The sequence below is a fragment of the Linepithema humile genome, chromosome 2 (assembly GCF_040581485.1).
Source record: "Linepithema humile isolate Giens D197 chromosome 2, Lhum_UNIL_v1.0, whole genome shotgun sequence".
In the NCBI taxonomy this organism is placed as follows: domain Eukaryota; kingdom Metazoa; phylum Arthropoda; class Insecta; order Hymenoptera; family Formicidae; genus Linepithema; species Linepithema humile.
The window spans coordinates 17,361,345-17,378,601 of record NC_090129.1 but is presented as its reverse complement, the minus strand read 5'-3'; the positions used below and the strand labels follow the sequence as shown (position 1 = coordinate 17,378,601).

The window sequence follows — 17,257 nt, the reverse complement described above, 5'->3', positions numbered from 1 at the left end:
TCGGACATTTGCGTTCGTTTTATATGCGGCGCGCACTCATGTGCCTCTCCTACGAGATATCAAAACGCACTCTCTCGCCACCGAGGAGTCAAGATCACGCATGCACACATTCTTCGGACGGAGTGCCTCGCGGCGTATTAGAGTGCACACTCTCTCGCGCGCGCGCGGTATCGACACCGGTATGGGCGCCGCAACGGCCGATGCAGCTCGCGCGAGGGCGTCGCGAGTAACGGTGACTAATGAAAACATGCATTCCCTCGTATCGTGGATGCGTGGGACGCGCCATTGTGCTTTTTTCCACTCTTCTTTTTCGTTCTCTCCTCTCGCCGCGTATCGCAATCGATACGAACCGTGCGCGGCGAAATCGAAGATCCCGCCGAGATGTCACGGCGTCGCGATTTTGTAACGCGTTGTCAGGATAATTGCGCGTATTGCGACACATTTCCCATTTCATCGCGATCGCCCGTTATATTAATTGCGGTATGTCAAATTATGATGGAAATATGGATTCTCATTCGAATTCTAAGATCGGAGGCTGTAGAATTTTTAAAATTATTTTTGAATGTTTAAATGATGAGATGTAAAAAATATTTTTTTTTGTATTAATAATTTTAGTTTTTCAAATTTTGAAAATTTTTGCTCTAAATATGTGATTCTTTGGATTTTTGAATCCTTTTATTTTTTTTTATTTTTTTGGATGCTTTATTCATACTATAAAATTTCCAATTTCACTAAAGTATACATGTTACCGGCGTCATTGTTTTTTGCTAATTATGCGCAATGCATTACGTTCATAAGCATTATTATATAATATTTTTCGAACGTTAGAAGCGGAAGATGAATCTGGATAAGCGCATTTGCATGCACGTGAAAATATTTCTCTATTTATGCAGTCCGCGTGGGAGATAAATTTCTAAAAGTGATAAACTTCTGGTAGGCAAATAGAAGCGACATAAAGTATACACACGTACACATATATATACTCGCGCATACACGCCCGATGCACATGCCCAGCAGGCAAGCAGGCAACGATGCATTTGCACGGCATAGTGCGGTGCATCGGCGCTGCATCGCGCCGCTCGCGCGTTGAAAATAACGGTGACTAACGAAAACAGGCATTTCCTCATCTCTCCTACGCCGCGGCGTGCTGCGCGATAAGCTTTTACGTCTTCACCTCGCGAGAAAACGTGAAGGCAGCGCGATGCATTACGCTGAATTTTGCAGAATTATGTGATGCAACACTTCCGAGATCAGTCGCCCGTGGTCGGCGAGAACGTTATTCGAAATTGCGCAAATTGGGTCTTTTATAAATTACACACGGCGAGACGCGAAGTGTTGCGCTTGCGAAAATATTGACGGGATCTGTTAATGAAGCAGCAGGATGTCTGACGTAATAGTGTCAAATATTGATGTATTTGATGTCATTTAAAAAAAAAGAACCCTGGAATGTCAATAGATACAAAAAGTATGTTACTAGAGTGATGCAATATATTTTTTCCATAATATTATAATCCAATTGTTTAATCTATAACGTGACTCGATTTCTTCGCCTTTTAAAATCACTTTTACAATTTTTTTTTTTTTTAAAGCAAACGTGGAATTGGAACATATTGTAAATCGAATTCTATGAATATTTAATTTAATCAAAACGCTGTTTGATAAGTTATTATAAATGTATATGTTACACATATAATAAAATTTTATATAATAATGAACAATTAGTGAATCTGGTTGCACCAACGCTTTATTTTAATCGTAGCACTGTAATGCTCTGATTAAAATAAAACGTGTTATAAAATATTCGTGTATAATATTATATAGTATAAAAAGCAATTAAGGATTTAAATAAGAATTTCATACTAATTTAAACAACTGACTACTGGAATTTTCCATTTTATAATACTTTCAGCAATCATAGTATTGTCACCTTAAAAGCATTTAGCCAGTCATTGTTCACCGTTTCGCTAAATTGTTGAATTTCTTAGCTTCATTATCTTACTAAGTTGAGCATACATTCAAGTTTCTGCGAGAAGTACAAAAATATCCCAAGTTAAATACGTTCTCAAATCGATTAATTTTATGACATCTGTAAATCGAGTTTGCTTATCATTTAAACACAGATATCTAACGAGGTATACGTCAATCTCTTCGGCGCGAATTAGTCTCCATTAGGAAAATCAACTTTTGACAAAGCGTTTCATCTACTCGGAATATCGGTCTCCTTCTTTTTCTTTTGCACTAAAAGAAGTTTAAACCCGGATTTTATCAAATTACGTCGAAAGAATTGACAAGCTCATGTTTGCCGATGTCGGCGTAGAAACTGGAACGTAATTAAAGAGTTAAATTAAAAATTGACTAAAGCACTGAAAGATAAAAGAATTCACGATCAAATCTCATTTATTAGCCATTTATTCTCATATCCCATATTTAACGATAACATAATGTCGTTATGTCATTATCTAAATGACATATTCATTAAATCAGTGTATAAATGTAGATTTGTTTGACATAATTATGAAAAATGTGGAATTATCATAATCAACTGCGGATCAATTTTGTAAAAAAAAAAACTTTATTTGTTATTTCAATTTATATCATATACATACATGTGATTACATCATCTTGTTTTTTAATTATATCATGCTTTAGCATCTCAAAACGCTTGATCGATTACTATAGATATCAGTTGTTCTAGTTCACGGGAGGCGTCGAGTTGTTTTTCCTGCCAGGCGAGCCTGGCGGCGAACTTTCAGCGGCAAAACTTTTGCGCGCAGCGAAAGTTTCGATCGAGTCTCAAGTCCGCCGTGGCGGCGGCGGCGGCGGCGGCGGCGGCCGCCGCCCCGCCCGCGCAATAAATTGCCGATATCACAATGAGCGCGTATTGAGCCGTCGGCCGCGCGATGTAATGGCGCAATGAATCATGTGAGAACTTATCGCGCGCGCGTCTAGGAGATGAGGGAACGCATGTTTTCATTAGTCACCGTTATTCGCAGCTACGCGCCTCGGGGACGCGAGTGAGCAAAGCGCGCTCCGTATTCCGCGTTTATCCGGCCATCGGTGATCCATCAGGCCCCGATTAGCCGGAGGATTCTAGGATCTTTATATGGGAACACGGCGAATGAAGTCACCAGATTGGACGGGTGAAAAAATGCGGACGGTAAAAATTTTGCAGAAATAAAAGTATCGCATTCCACATCCGAGAATGATTTAAACTAGAATTCGTTTACGATAAAATTGTATATAAAACTAACTCGGATTAATCACGAAGAGTTTTTATAAAAATTAATTTTATACACAGAATTGTCCTTCGACGAATTTTACTCTGGAAAACTGAATATTTATAAGCATAACTTTTTGTCAAATAAGCTCTGATCTAAATATTTCAAGACAATAATAAATTGAATGAGAAACTGTATGTAATTTATTTATATGAAACTTGCATCTTGTGATTAATTCTTACGAATACGTTGTTTGAACAAACTTCATCCTTCCAATATTATCATTTCATGATATATTCTTATCCCGAACTTTGACGACATTTGTGTGCGCGCACACACGTGTCTCCTCTTCGCGTGGCGTATCTTTTTCGCGCGTAAAACATGTACTTTATGTGACGCACAGTCCCCGATCTTAAGAAGATTTATGTGGCGGATCGTAGATCCTATTATTCGCCGTGTTGGCGAAGTTACCGGGAACAGACATTTCGTTCCTCACGAGAATCGCGAAATAAAGTCGCGGGATGGTATGACTGCACTCTTTTATGACTGCAGGCGCGCTCACCATATTTAAAATCCGTCGAGGTTGAGGCATAATTCAAAGAAACAATGAGCCAAATAGTATTCGGCTAGCAATAAATAATCGTTCCATCCGAAACTCGCTGCAATGTGCGATTAATTTGACCAGATTTTTCTCTCACGCTACAAAATATACAGGACGGTCCACGTAACTCTTTACAACCTGATATTTCGGAAACTATGCGATCGATTTTAAACGTTTAAGGGTCTTGAATTGTACGGGCCTGAAGAACCCTCAAACTTGAATGGAGATTAGTTTCCAAACCTTGATTGCGTCGGTGGAGGTTAACTTGAAAATTTTTAATGGGAACGCCTAAATTACATTTTTGGACTCTATAAAAGAAAAAAAAAACTTAGTTTTGTAAATATTTGTTTATCCGACTTAACAAAGTATTTCTAACATTTTATAGCACTTCGAGAGTCAACACTGAAGCACAAGCGTCACGTAAATGTTAGAAATACTTTGTTAATTTCGGTAAATAAATGTTTAAAAATCCATAGTAGGCATTTTGAACATTTAATGAATTAAATAAGTCAGAATTTTGAGTATTGTAATTTTGATTTTGTAATTGCGTAGCTGATTTGCGATAATCTTTCAAATAATTAATTGACTGAGAATTTCATAAGCATACTTTTTTAAAACCTAATATACTTAATTAATAGTGACTTTGTGTCGGATATGTTTTTTGTTGAGACTTTCAAGAAAAGGTAAGAAGTTTATTTAAGAATATCACGCGATTGCACGCATCCACGATGAATATAATCATGCGTGATATCATACTATTAGCTTAACAAGAATTGTCTAATCTGTTTTACGTGCTTCGTTCACTGCGGTTTTGAGTAAATCTAGACAGTAAAAAGGATGTAACTGTCTCTTTTAGAGTGGAAAAGATGAATTTATTTATTATCTAAATGAGAAAATTGAGTAAATGCGATAATATACGTTACATTATTATCAAAATATTGATAAATATTTATAAAAAATATTTGTTATTGTGGCGGTATTTTGAAACATTATGAAAATCTCGCGTGTTTATTGAATCACACAGAATATGTGTTTTTTAATAGAAATAATTTAATGATGCGAAATAAAATATAAAAAGTTACAAGAGTGTCAAAAAATTCTACAAAATTATATAACTGTATAAATTAGAAGTAAGAAAACAATTTGACAATTCTTTTTGTAGTTGAAATAAAAAAATAATCCCAAAGAGTCTACTAATCTATCTGAAAAATATGCTCGAATTTCTCTAATTTTATATATAAAGAATGTAATATTTTAGTATCAATATGCGAAACGCTATTGTTGTCAGCAGTATACGTGAAACATTTATTCCGATGTTAACATTGAATTGCAGCTGCGGTTTCCTGACGTGGCGAATCATAACGCGTTATTTCGTCGAGCGGACGTCCCGGCTGCGACGCCAGGCGTCGCGACGCCACCGCGTTCGCCGGGAGTTATTATTGTAATTACACTGATCGTCGGACAGCAGCCGTTATCCGGTTCCTACCACGGTCCCTCGGTCTTTTCACGAGTTATCTAGCGGTGATGTAACGTAATGATGTAACGTCGGCCGCGTCGAACTTTAAAGAAGCTGGCTAGAAAGGGGCACGATGATGATTAATATCCTGTAACGACGTTAGAAATTAGCCTCTTGCGAAACTCGCATTTAAATGTAACCAACTCGTACCACCCATGATGCTCTCCGAAAAAATTTATAATAGAGTAATGTTTTTGAGAGAAGACTGTATATTCCGTAACTCATTACATTGTAGAAATTTAGATTTCTCTCCGAAGTCTCTGTTTCGCAAATTGGATGTGGTAAATTATGAAGTTACGTCGTGCATCAAGAAATTAGACACAATTATCTGTACAAGATTGTATTTAGATAATTAGGATACCTTTGCCAAGTCGTATCGTTTATCTTTCTAATCAATTTGGAATAAATTTTTTTTTAATTAAAACATCGAGAAAGCAACACATTTCAATAAACAATAAATAATTGAAAATGAAACATTCTCAATTAATAAGCTGCAAAGCTATCAACGAATTTGTCAAATTTGTTTCTTTCTTTTCAGATAAAAGACAGAAGTGACTGTTTTTTTCGTTTTATAAATAATATATTAAGAATATATAAATTTACTTATCTGATGTTATTAATCTTCAACGTGTATGTTGCGATTGTCGTGTTAGGAGACGCGACAAAAGATGCGTTTATAAAAGAAGTCTTAATGACGTGCCCACGCGAAGATGCCGCAAATGACATGAGTGGCATTGTCGAAATGTCTCCGCGCCCAAAAATTTCGCCTTCTCGCGACGGCGGCGCGTTGGTTCCGCGTACGCTAATGACGATGGTTATTAGGAGACGCGTGCGGGTTCGCGTCATTAAGGTATGCGTGTATGCACTCCCGCGAGAGGAGAATGAATGAAGAAAAAGAAGAAGAAGAAGAGGGAGCGAAAAAAAGAAACAAGATAACAGAAAGGAAAGAGAAGTGTTTCTCTTGACAAATGTGCAAAAAAAATAATGCGATAAAAAAAATAGCACTCGAAAAAGCAGCATAAGTGTTAATAAATAAAGCAGATTAGATTAAAATTATAATATTAATTGCAAGTTATACATAATGAGTGTGATTGCATACAAAATAAAAAAGTTTATCTTAAGAAATGTCCGTTGTAGTGTGCAGCCACTCATTGTGAGAACATGCAAGATATCAGTGCATGATTACAAATTTATACACATGTGTGTGTATATTTGAGTTGTCTGAAATTTTGCAATATGTAAGCTTGATGTGAATAATAATAAAAACAATTTCACATAAACTGAAGGTCTTTTAAAAAGGGCGAAAACAAATATGCATACCTATACATGTATTAAACGGAAATATAGAAATAAAGACCAGAGAAAGGGAGAGGGGAGAGGGGGGGGGGGGAAGTAGTAGGAGAACGAGTTGTTGGAACAGGAGGAGGAAGAGAAGAAGAAGCGGAAAGGACGAATGGGTGGAGAAATGATCATTATCGACGATGACTGGCAGCGGGGTCATCGTCGCCGGTGGATTTAACGCCGCTTTGTGAGCGGGCCCTTACAATGTACGTCGCCGGTGTGTACAAACCTGCCGAAATCATTAACGCATGCTTCTTCGCGTAACTCAACCACCTCGATCCCCGCCGTTCTTCGCGCGCCCTTCGCACCTCCGCGACTTCCGTCATTGTGAAACGCGTGTAATCGCGTCGCGCCGGACATCGCCGATCATGCGATGATGATTGTGCTGTTGTCGAGTCAGCGGCACGTACACCGTTGTGTCGTTGTCGAGTCGCTATTTGAGTAATTTGTAGGTAGCGCGCGCGAATTACCGCTGCAAGATTGATCTTTGAGCGCTGCGACGCTCGTTATCGAGTGACAGAACGATGAGTCCGTTTCTTTTTTTTTTTTTTATGAATTGTTTGCGCGACATTTGAGCACGAGAGACACGAGTCAGAGTATTCTACTTTTTCTGGTAATCGAAATATATTTATGATACCTGTAGTAGTGATTAATATATCATTTGTTTGTGATAACTTGGCTACTGAGTTTCTTTTAAATTAATATATTGATCAATGTTTTAAATTATGCAAAATTTGTAGCGAGCTCTTACCTATCATCGTTTTACGATTTGACAGAGTTAACTAATATAATAGAAAGATGACGCAGCAATTCGCGTCTTTTTGCACAAATTTCACTAATATAATGTCTTCTACGATTCTTTACGATCATCTGTGACGACAGGGAGATCGAGTCTCCAGCGGTGCGATTATCCAGGGATAAAACTGATCACGTACGCCCAGACGGCTGGTACAATGGCCAACTTCATCCAACTTAAGGGCTATTAGTACCAACCCCTTGCGCCCTGTCCGCGTCCCTTCAGGATCCGTCGGCGGCCACGTCGGCTCGAAGAGATAACCGGACGGAAGTCCCTCGTCGTCTTCCAATAAAGTTACACGATTCCGGAGTACGTGAGCGGTCGTCGACTATATCCATCGGCGCGGATTGCATTATGACCCGATTACTATACAGGGCACGGCGCTTGCGCTATTACATATTAGAAATTGTAACTGCGCACAGAGCGATGTAATGCCGCTGATAATTTGTGGAGTTTCCGTGTCACGGCTGTGTATAACTTCTCGATTGCGTTACAGATGTTAATTTCCGACATCTAATCAGATCTGTGATTCGTTGTTCTAGTCTTTTCGATTCTCGCAGAATCGATATTCTTCCTTTGGATTCACTTTTAAGTTGCATTAATCGATACCGGGTGTAACAGAGCGACCGTGTTAGGCTGATTTTTCGAAAAATGTGCATTTTTTGAAAAATGTCCCAGACAAAAGTTTTAGGGTTTTAAGGGACGCATTACATAGCAAGGTTAGTGTGACCTTGGATAGCGTTGTCAAGGTCACGTAAAAATTACTTTGAAATTTTTAAATGAAAATCCCTATTTTTGATTGCATTTTCTTGTAGCTGACCTCGAGAGCTTTTCAAAACACTATAATAAAGTTCTTTTCAATTAAGTATTTTACGAGTTATTTTATATCTTAATCTGACATATTTTTCTGCGTTAATTTTAGACTTTTGTTATATGAGAAAGGTACAAAAAGGAGTCTTTTATCTCGGATTTTTGTACATTAAGTCTCATTAAGTCTCAATTTCAAATGGAGATTTATTTAAGTACAAAGCTTTTGCATTTCTTGATATTTTAATTATTAAAATTTTGAATAATTGAAAATTGTTCTTTCCGTTGATGTTTGGAAATTATTTTTAGGAAACAAAATTTTTACAATTTTTTATATTAAAAAGAATCATGTGTCATTGAACTCGAAATATTTAGAAATTCCTCAAAAATAAAATTTTTGAACCTTGACGGGCTTTAGAAGTCGGAAAAGTTCCTGGAAACATTTCAAAATTTCGATGTCACGATTCATAAAAGTCGGAATCTCCGTTATTCCTGGAACTTTTTGTTTCTATATCATCGTTGCGGACCGTCCACTGAACTATGCATTATTGTATTTGGGTATTTTTTTATTTTTCTTTACCTCTGTTTTTCTTTATCATTATTGGATTTTCAGTCTTTATTTAAAATTTTCTACATTTCTGAATTTATTTTTTCCTCGCAGATAATCGATTAGATTGATTACATGATTCCTTAGCACGCGAGTGAGCGATGAGGCGAGCGGGTGGTCGCAATATTCAGTCGCAGATTACATTATGATCCGATTACTATACCGTGCACGACGCGTATATGCACGCAGTTACATCCCAGAGATTGTAACTGTGCATGAAGCGACGTCGCGTCGTGATAATTTCTAGACGCTACGTGATGCGCTTGTAATCGTCCGAGAAAATTGCAAATGATATTAGCAAATCGTATCAATACCTCCTCTATTTCTATTAATTGCTTTTATAATAATTTCCAAATAAAACATTTAAATTAGAATTTTTGTTAATATAATTATTTAGATATGAACATTTTTTATTGTTTACAAAGTTACAATTTTTCATTGTCGTTAAAGCATTTCTTTAAATTATTACAATTTTACATTTTATTATCAAAACTTATTCAGTTCTCATAATTTATTGTTACAGTTATTATTTTCAATCTTGGAAAACTTCAAGAAATATTTTCTTTCTTTATAAATACTGTTTTATTACAATGTGCCAAAAAAACGATTCTAAATGTTTAATGTAACGTAATTTTTAATTTTCTTTTAATTCTGCCAAGCAAGCATTGGATAGACGAACGGATAAATATATTCATGAAAATGAGTTTCTGTTAAAATGTCTTTCTGCCCATTTATAAAATTACCGAGACTGGAGGTACTACTTCCTGTTTTGCATCTTTCAATTCTTGGAAGGAATTTATCTCTCGCTGACGCTTTCCTCGCTCAGAAGGGCTTGAAATTTGTACGTCGGGCTTTCGAGTATAAGACGCGGGTTATACATAAATACGCATGTAAGCCCGTCTTGTTTCGAACAAGGTGAGAGGACCGGGAGTGTGGCAGGCGCGGCGGCGAGAGAGAGAATCTATGGTTTCCCCATGGAACCCAAAGCAGCGTCGTGGATTATGCTCGCGGTGGAAGAAGAGAGGCTAAGGGCGGCGACAAGATTAATCGGTATTCTCTTTCGCTCATTGATTTTGTGCTAACCGAATGTTTGTTGTGCCTAAGCAAACATTAATGTTTGCTTAGGCATAAAATAAAATGTAATAATTATTACATTTTATCACAGTTATAAAAATCAATTTGAAACAATAAAGTCCGTCGATTTTTTTGTCATATGACAAAACATGTACCGAAACAAACGTATTATTGCAAGTAAAAGTTTGCATGTATCGTTTATTTTAATAAGCATTTTTTCAAAAACAGTAAGATATTACTTAAAATGTTAATTTTTGCTTAATTTTTATTTTTCACTGGCGTCAACTTAGTAATTTTAGCTACAGTAAAAATGTTGTTTTGATTTATTATAATTGTTTTCATTTATTTAAATTTCTTTGTTGATACTTTAAACATATTACATATTAGTTTTATCCCAGGTTTGCCATAAATATTAATCGTGTGTTTTTGGTGTAAAAAAGACGTGCGCAAATCATCGTGATAAAACGGGCGGCTGGGCGGATTTAAAAACCCAGGCGTGCCGGAATAATTTAATTCCGCGTAGTAAGTTAATTCGTCGCGATTAAATGTTTTACCTCGGCAAATACAGCGTATAAAACGGCAAAATCGTCGAACCGGAATTCATTACGCACTGTGCAAAAATAAACCGGCACTGCGCCGCGCCGGTTAAAATGCCGGGAAATGTTTGTCGAAATAATATGTCTGTGAAATTAACAATTTCATCGGCCCTTTCGAAATTCTGGAATGCAGGACGCCACGCGATAGCGCGATTTGAAATTGTAACAACATCGCTTATGGCAGATATACGACGCGCGAGCGAATTCGTGGACGTACGTCGCGAAATATCGCCGATCTGCTTAACGCGCTAAACGGCGAGGCACACGCAAGCCGATTATGCAATTAACTAGGCAATACATCGATATTACGATCAATATGCAATTAGTTTCACCACGTTGTTAGGTTCTACGATTAGGAGTTCAATAGTCATTCGAATCATTAAGCATTACCGACGTAGTATCCGCAATCGAAATGTTTGAGAAATCTGTTTTATAAGAAAGAAATTTTATTAGCGAATATTAACAATTCGAGATGTTAATTTTAGAAAAAAATAAAAATGTTAAAAAGAATAAAAAATATACGTATTTATTTGTCGTAATAAAGTATATTTAACAAACTGAAGTAGCTATTGTTTGCAATGTTCTCGGAATACGTATATTTTTTGCAGCGTAATAAAATATTGCAATAAAGACATTAAAAAAAATTAGTAATCCAAAAAAGAAATTAATAATCGTGAAAATAAATCTTCATCTCGAATATTGTGAAAGAAGAGCAGCCTTGATAAAAGACAAATTTAACAGAAAATACTGTATCGTGTGCGTTGAGGCGTGGCTATCCACGCGAGTGCAATTTCGACGTAGCAGTCTCGAAATTCCATCAGTATCCTCCCGCGCGTAATCCTTAATGCGCAACTTAGAGAGAGGGAGCGCGAAATTTATTCGTGTCGAATCCGATACACTCGGCGCGTATTGCGCCAATCGCGTCTCGATACAAATCTTTGCACCTGACAGGCGTCGTTACAATAACGGTAACGACAGCCGGGACAGCAAGGATAGGGACGACGGAGAAAGGACCGATGAATGCGATGTGCACAACGAGCCATCTGTGTATGCTGTTGATGATAAAGAAAAGCGCAAGCGCAATGCTAGCGTGTCTAGAATCATAAGCATTTGTACAGATATCGATAAATTAAAAAAATATACGATTGCAGTGTACATTATTGTTATTGTTAAATACGAACAGATGTGGATGCCATAAACGAGGATACCAATTATGATATTTTAATTTACTTTTCATTCTCAAATTAATCAAAATATAGATGATAAGTAAATTGACAGTTTAATTCAATTTATTAAAATATTCTATTAATATTAAATTTATTTCAATGTGTTTCAAAATTTGTTAATATTTAATATTAATTCAAATTGCATAATTTTTAATTAATTAATTAATTTGTGCTCCCTCCTCTTAATACATAACAGAGAGAGAGGCGTCGCATAAATATATTAAATCTATCGTATTAAAATTCGGTTTCGCGCTATTCACTGCCGTGAAGTACGCGCGTATAACAATTTCTCATATGCAATTACTCTCTCGGCGGAGAGAGAAAAGCTCGAAACTAGTCGAATTTCGTCACTGGAAACTCCCGAGGAAATCCGATTTATCGAGAGTTTCGGTTTCTCGAACATCGACAGCTCCGGTCGGAAATTTGCAAGCGCATTTCTCGGTTGGTGCTTGTCGCGTGCGAAAACCGTCCATCCGTGCAATAATCGCGGATCTTACGCGCGTGCCTTCGAAACGCGTCCGCAGCGGTGCGAAACGGCTTCGGTCGCGCGCATTCGAGCGCAAACAATAATTAGCTTAATTAATCCGGTCGGTCTGGCGCGGCAACTGATAATTCGGATACAATGTTAAAGCGACATTAGTCGATACGCGACGACCCTGACGGGTCGGCGGGGTTCTCTCTCTCTCTCTCTCTCCTCCGTCCGGGATCTTGCCGGGATCCTAATATCCCGGCGGCGCCTGGAAGTCGTCCAATTAAACGCAGCTTCTGCGCGACGCCATCTCATAACTGTGTCTAGCTTCGCTCTCTGCTCGCCGGGAAAACAGATATTTCTAACTTTCGAGTGAGACTCGCGCGCGCGCGCGCTTGTGTACGCTAATGCGCTTGTAAGCTTAGTTCCGGTTTGCCCGAGAGGAAGAGAAAGAGAGATAGACATCCGCATCGCGGATTATACACGCGTTAAGACGGAAGCAGGGGATAATGGCGAAATTAATTGAATGCCTGGGGAGATTTTGATATCGCGAAATGCGTCCGATTCAAATCTGTTCGTGCGTTCTTTCATTCGTCCTTTATTTTCAACAACTACTTTTAAGCAATTGAAACTTTTATGTTAAGATAGCAGATCGATAAATGTTTCGCACTCTTTGTACAATTTATGTGAAAGTTTTTAATTACGAATTAATGGCGTAAATTTTCTGCTACTTTTTTATTTTATTACAATTTTTTTTAGTTAAAAATATTATTTTTTGCTTAAGTGAAGAATTTCTGTTTAATTTGAATATTTATATCGTATTTATTATAATATATTTTACACTCGTCTGCTTTTAAATGGCTTCTTATTGCGAATCACTTTAGTATGCAATTATTATTATCTTTTTGTAACGATTTTTGATATGATTCTATATCATTATCATTCGATCAGTCTATCCTGAAACACGAGGCCTTTAATTCCTACGCGGTTAATTGCCCTTTTTAAGCTCAAAATTCTCGCTGACCAAAATTCGCGCAATTTGCAGCAAAACGTTGCCGTTAGTTTGCACATTTTACGAATTTTCTGTATATTGGATAATTGATATCGTTATTTATATTTGTTTATCATGGTGGAGACATGAAGTGCGGATAATTCGCAAATCACAAATTGCCCCTGATTGCAGTTAAATGATTGCAATAAAATAAATAAGTAAATGTGTTGGTTTTACGATCTTTTTTTTGAATACGTCACAATAGGCGTCAAAGGATGCATGATAATTGAAGGAAAATGCTAAAAAGATCTTACAACGGAAATTATGAGTACGTTTTGTTATTAAAGTGATGAGTAAGTTTTTATTACTAAAAAAAGGGAAAAATAGACATCAAGTGCACATGCTTTGATAAAATACTGTGTAAAAATTTTGCTTTGATATATATTTTGTTGGCATTGTTATTTTTTAATTATTTACAATAATGCGTGAATAAAATAATCTAGAAGTAAGATAAATGTACAAATAACCAATCATACTTTGTGTCAAACGTGTGATATTTAATATCCGAGAAAAAACTAGTAAGCTGAAAATTTTTCCGCGTTTAACATCGCACATTTTTTTCTTCAATTGGAATTTTTCGAAATTGGAATGAGAACTCGCTGAAGCTCGGCATGAGTCGCGAGGAACTTTGACTATCAATTCCCCTTTTTGTCCTCACACGGCGTTAGATCCAATTTGATCCCCGCATCGTAAGTACGCGAACCCAAAGGATATTTCTCTGGGAGAGACAAGTATTCAATTACAATAATAACGTCGATTTACAAAAGAGTCGACTTCAAAGGCTTTATCTAGCAACACGCGTCGCTCATGAGGCAATGGAAAGAAAGAGACGAGGAAAAGGAAGTATGAGCAAGCAAAAAAGAAAAGAAAAGAGAGAGAGAGAGAGAGGGAGAGAGAGAGAGAGAGAGAGAGAGAGAGAGAGAGAGAGAGAGAGAGAGAGAGAGAGAGAGAGAGAGAGAGAGAGAGAGCGTGAGAAAGGGGGGGGGGAGGCATTGGTAAAATAAACGTGGATCGAGAAAGCGAGAACAAGTAAAGATCATGGCGCGAGGAGGGCATGAAAGAATCTCTCTCTCAAGGCAAATTTACACGATTCACTCCGGATGATCATCCCGGATGAGTCCTCCGAACTGAAAGAAAAGTGAATCGTGGAAATTGTGTTTCCGCAAAAATGTGTCAAGTCGAACTGCATTTCACTTTTGTTCGTATTTGAATGATTTCCGGTAATCAAAATAAAATGCGCGAATAATATTTCATCCTGAAATATCCACCGTGCTGGTATTTTTCAGTTCAGTATCTTCCCAGCAGCTTATAATCTGCCTGTCGGCACGAAATTCAATGGAAATGTGAATATATTTAAATATATTTCGACGCGAAATATGTGCACGTAACATTTGATCAATTTCTGTCACCCTTAATTTCTGTCTGATTAGCTTGATTTACACAATTTCGGATTCGAATTAATAATAGCGGTCACACATATCTTAGTCGCTTCGCGTCGGAATGCATCGGATTACATCAAGTAGCTCTCCCTTAATGGTTCACTAAAAAAAAGCCGCCTAACGCATTCAATTTCGATGATCGTGTAGAAATCGTGTAAGTTCTTCCTTGGGGCTGATAAGAGAGAAAAGGAAAAAAATTAATGAGAGAAGAGAAGGAAGAGATAGTCTTAATGGGAAGGTGGGTCCCTGGCGAGAGAGAGCGAGCGTGGGGAGGGGAGGGGAAGGGGGGGAGGGGAAGGGGTACAGCTATGTGTCCGTTTTGTTGGCTGCGTCGATGCCTCCGGGATTATATACGACGTTCAGCGACAATACGTTTCTCAGATCACTATCGGACCACTATTGTCAGCCATTAAAAATACCTCTTCAACATTTATTCGACAAATAAATCTCTCGGCTCGATGGAATGCGGCCCCGCTGTCCTCTCCCGGTTCATCATTGGGTCTCTTGTTGTCGTCGTCGGCCGTTTGAGATGGAAAACAAATGACCGCGTCGTGTTAACGCGGCGATATGACGGAAATTAATTTTCATTACGCGATCGATCGCTAATCACGAAAGCCATTCACGTGTCACAACGAGTATGTCATCATTGATAAGCCCCATCTTTTTATTTTACATTGAAAAGCGTTCCGTTGCCGCGTTTCGAATGGATTTACAATTTCCGCAGAGCGATATTTATCATCGAGCTTCGTGCTAATTCGGGATAACAATAAGAAAGGGGGAGAAGAAAGAGAGAGAGAGGGGGGGGAGGAAGGTAGCCATGTTTTCTCACGTTAATAAAGCTCGCCATCGCTGCTTGTAGCAATCATAACTGTATTCTCGCGAGCAGGATGCGCCTCGCGTGGCCGCGGCTTCATCAATAATCGGCCAACCTTATGGAACCCGGCACGCAGACGGTGTAATACCGGTCTAAGTAGCTGCGCAAGTATGTGTGCGGCTCTCGCTTTGGCGGTTCTGGCTTTGGCGGACGATAAACGCCGGGTGGAGAAACGGCGCCCCCGACAGCATCGTAGAAATAGGCAATTCGCTCGTGTGGATTCCATGGGGATTCTGCAGCGGATTTCTAGCGGAATCTTGAGTCACGTGCGTTTCTCCAGCATTGCTTTTCTCTTCTAAGAGTGAATTTCACTAACCAAGCTAAGTAAGGTACGAAATGTAGGGCAAGTGTGCGTATTGTACTTTTTTTCTTTTTGCATTCTTGAATCGAGCGTAATTTTGTGATTATTTCTCAAAATTAAACACAACAACTCTATTTATAAGCTGCTTATAAATATAAGTGCAAGGTGAATTATGGGAAAAAAATTGTGTCTTTTTCAGTTTGGAAATAATATTTTCTTTCAAGATATTTTAGATATATAAAATAATAATATTAAATATTATATATATTATAGATGTTTAATCTACTAATTATATCATTTTCTCATGAGGTTTTTTTACACAACAAAAAAAAGTCTCGAGTGGACATTAAAAGTGGATTTGTGCAATACAACTGCTTGAGAAATAATGTAGTTTATTCTTTTCAACAAATACATTTACTTTTTCTTTCTACGTTTGATGTAAAATAAAAAAATAGTCTTTAAAGAGAAAGAAAACAGATAGACAACGATGTACAAAGTGCATTTAAATATTCTAGAAAGAAAATATAGCTATTATGAAAAGAGTGAATTCTATTCTTTAACAATATTTTTTTCCAAACAGGTGAAAATGGAAATGATTTGCCGGTCAGCCGATGGATCGTCCGCAGCTGTGATCTACGGCGGATGCGTTGAAAAGATGCGCAATAAAAAAGATGGCCTACTTCCTGAGATCTCTTCGTGCCGACACCGTGAAATTCGATCGAGTTCGCAGCGTTACGAGATCAGACAATAAGCGTGTTTGGGAGAGAAAGAGGGGTGCCAATAAAAAAAAGTCGATTTGCCTTCCATAACTCGGAGACTCCCAGAGCTTTTCAACTTTTCCCTTTCAGAAATCTAAATGCCTTTTCATTACTTTTAACATAAAATTAGATCATGATAAAAAATATTATTAATTATTTTTTATTTTGTAGTCTTTATCTTCTATAATAATCTTATCAAGGTCAGCGTTTTTTTTTAAAATAACGTGTATAAAAGTAGGGTTGTTTGATACTTGATAAACAAGCTGCAATTTATTTTAAATAAGATATTACAAAAGCTAACATCATTACTATAAGTATATGACAAATTACTTTATTCAATTAGAATTTTATTAAAATTGTATGTCTGGTAATTGATTATTGCTGTTTCGAAGATACAGAAATGCGCGAATACGCTTTCTCGCCTTTCTCTCGTAGCATCTGCTTGCACATTCGCATGCGTTTCATCATTCCCTCGATCATAAGGAAGGAACGTCCGAATTTGATCCGGCGATTTAAACGATCTTACACACCTGTCGGCGCGCGATGAGTTTTGCCTTACGGACGTGAAAAGTCAGTTTTTTTT

General features: G+C 37.5%; 1 long non-coding RNA gene across 2 annotated transcripts in view; it reads left to right on the top strand.

Moving 5' to 3' along the window:
* Positions 1–16,725, top strand: part of LOC105679022 (uncharacterized) — a 148,503-nt gene extending 131,778 nt beyond the window's left edge. Inside the window, exons 3-4 of one of the 2 annotated variants that reach the window (XR_001101783.2) lie at positions 15,628–15,881; positions 16,497–16,725. This is a non-coding gene — a long non-coding RNA (uncharacterized lncRNA). The remainder of the gene's footprint in view (positions 1–15,627; positions 15,882–16,496) is intronic. The other variant, XR_001101784.2, reaches the window with a different exon arrangement.
* Positions 16,726–17,257: the final 532 nt, after the last annotated feature.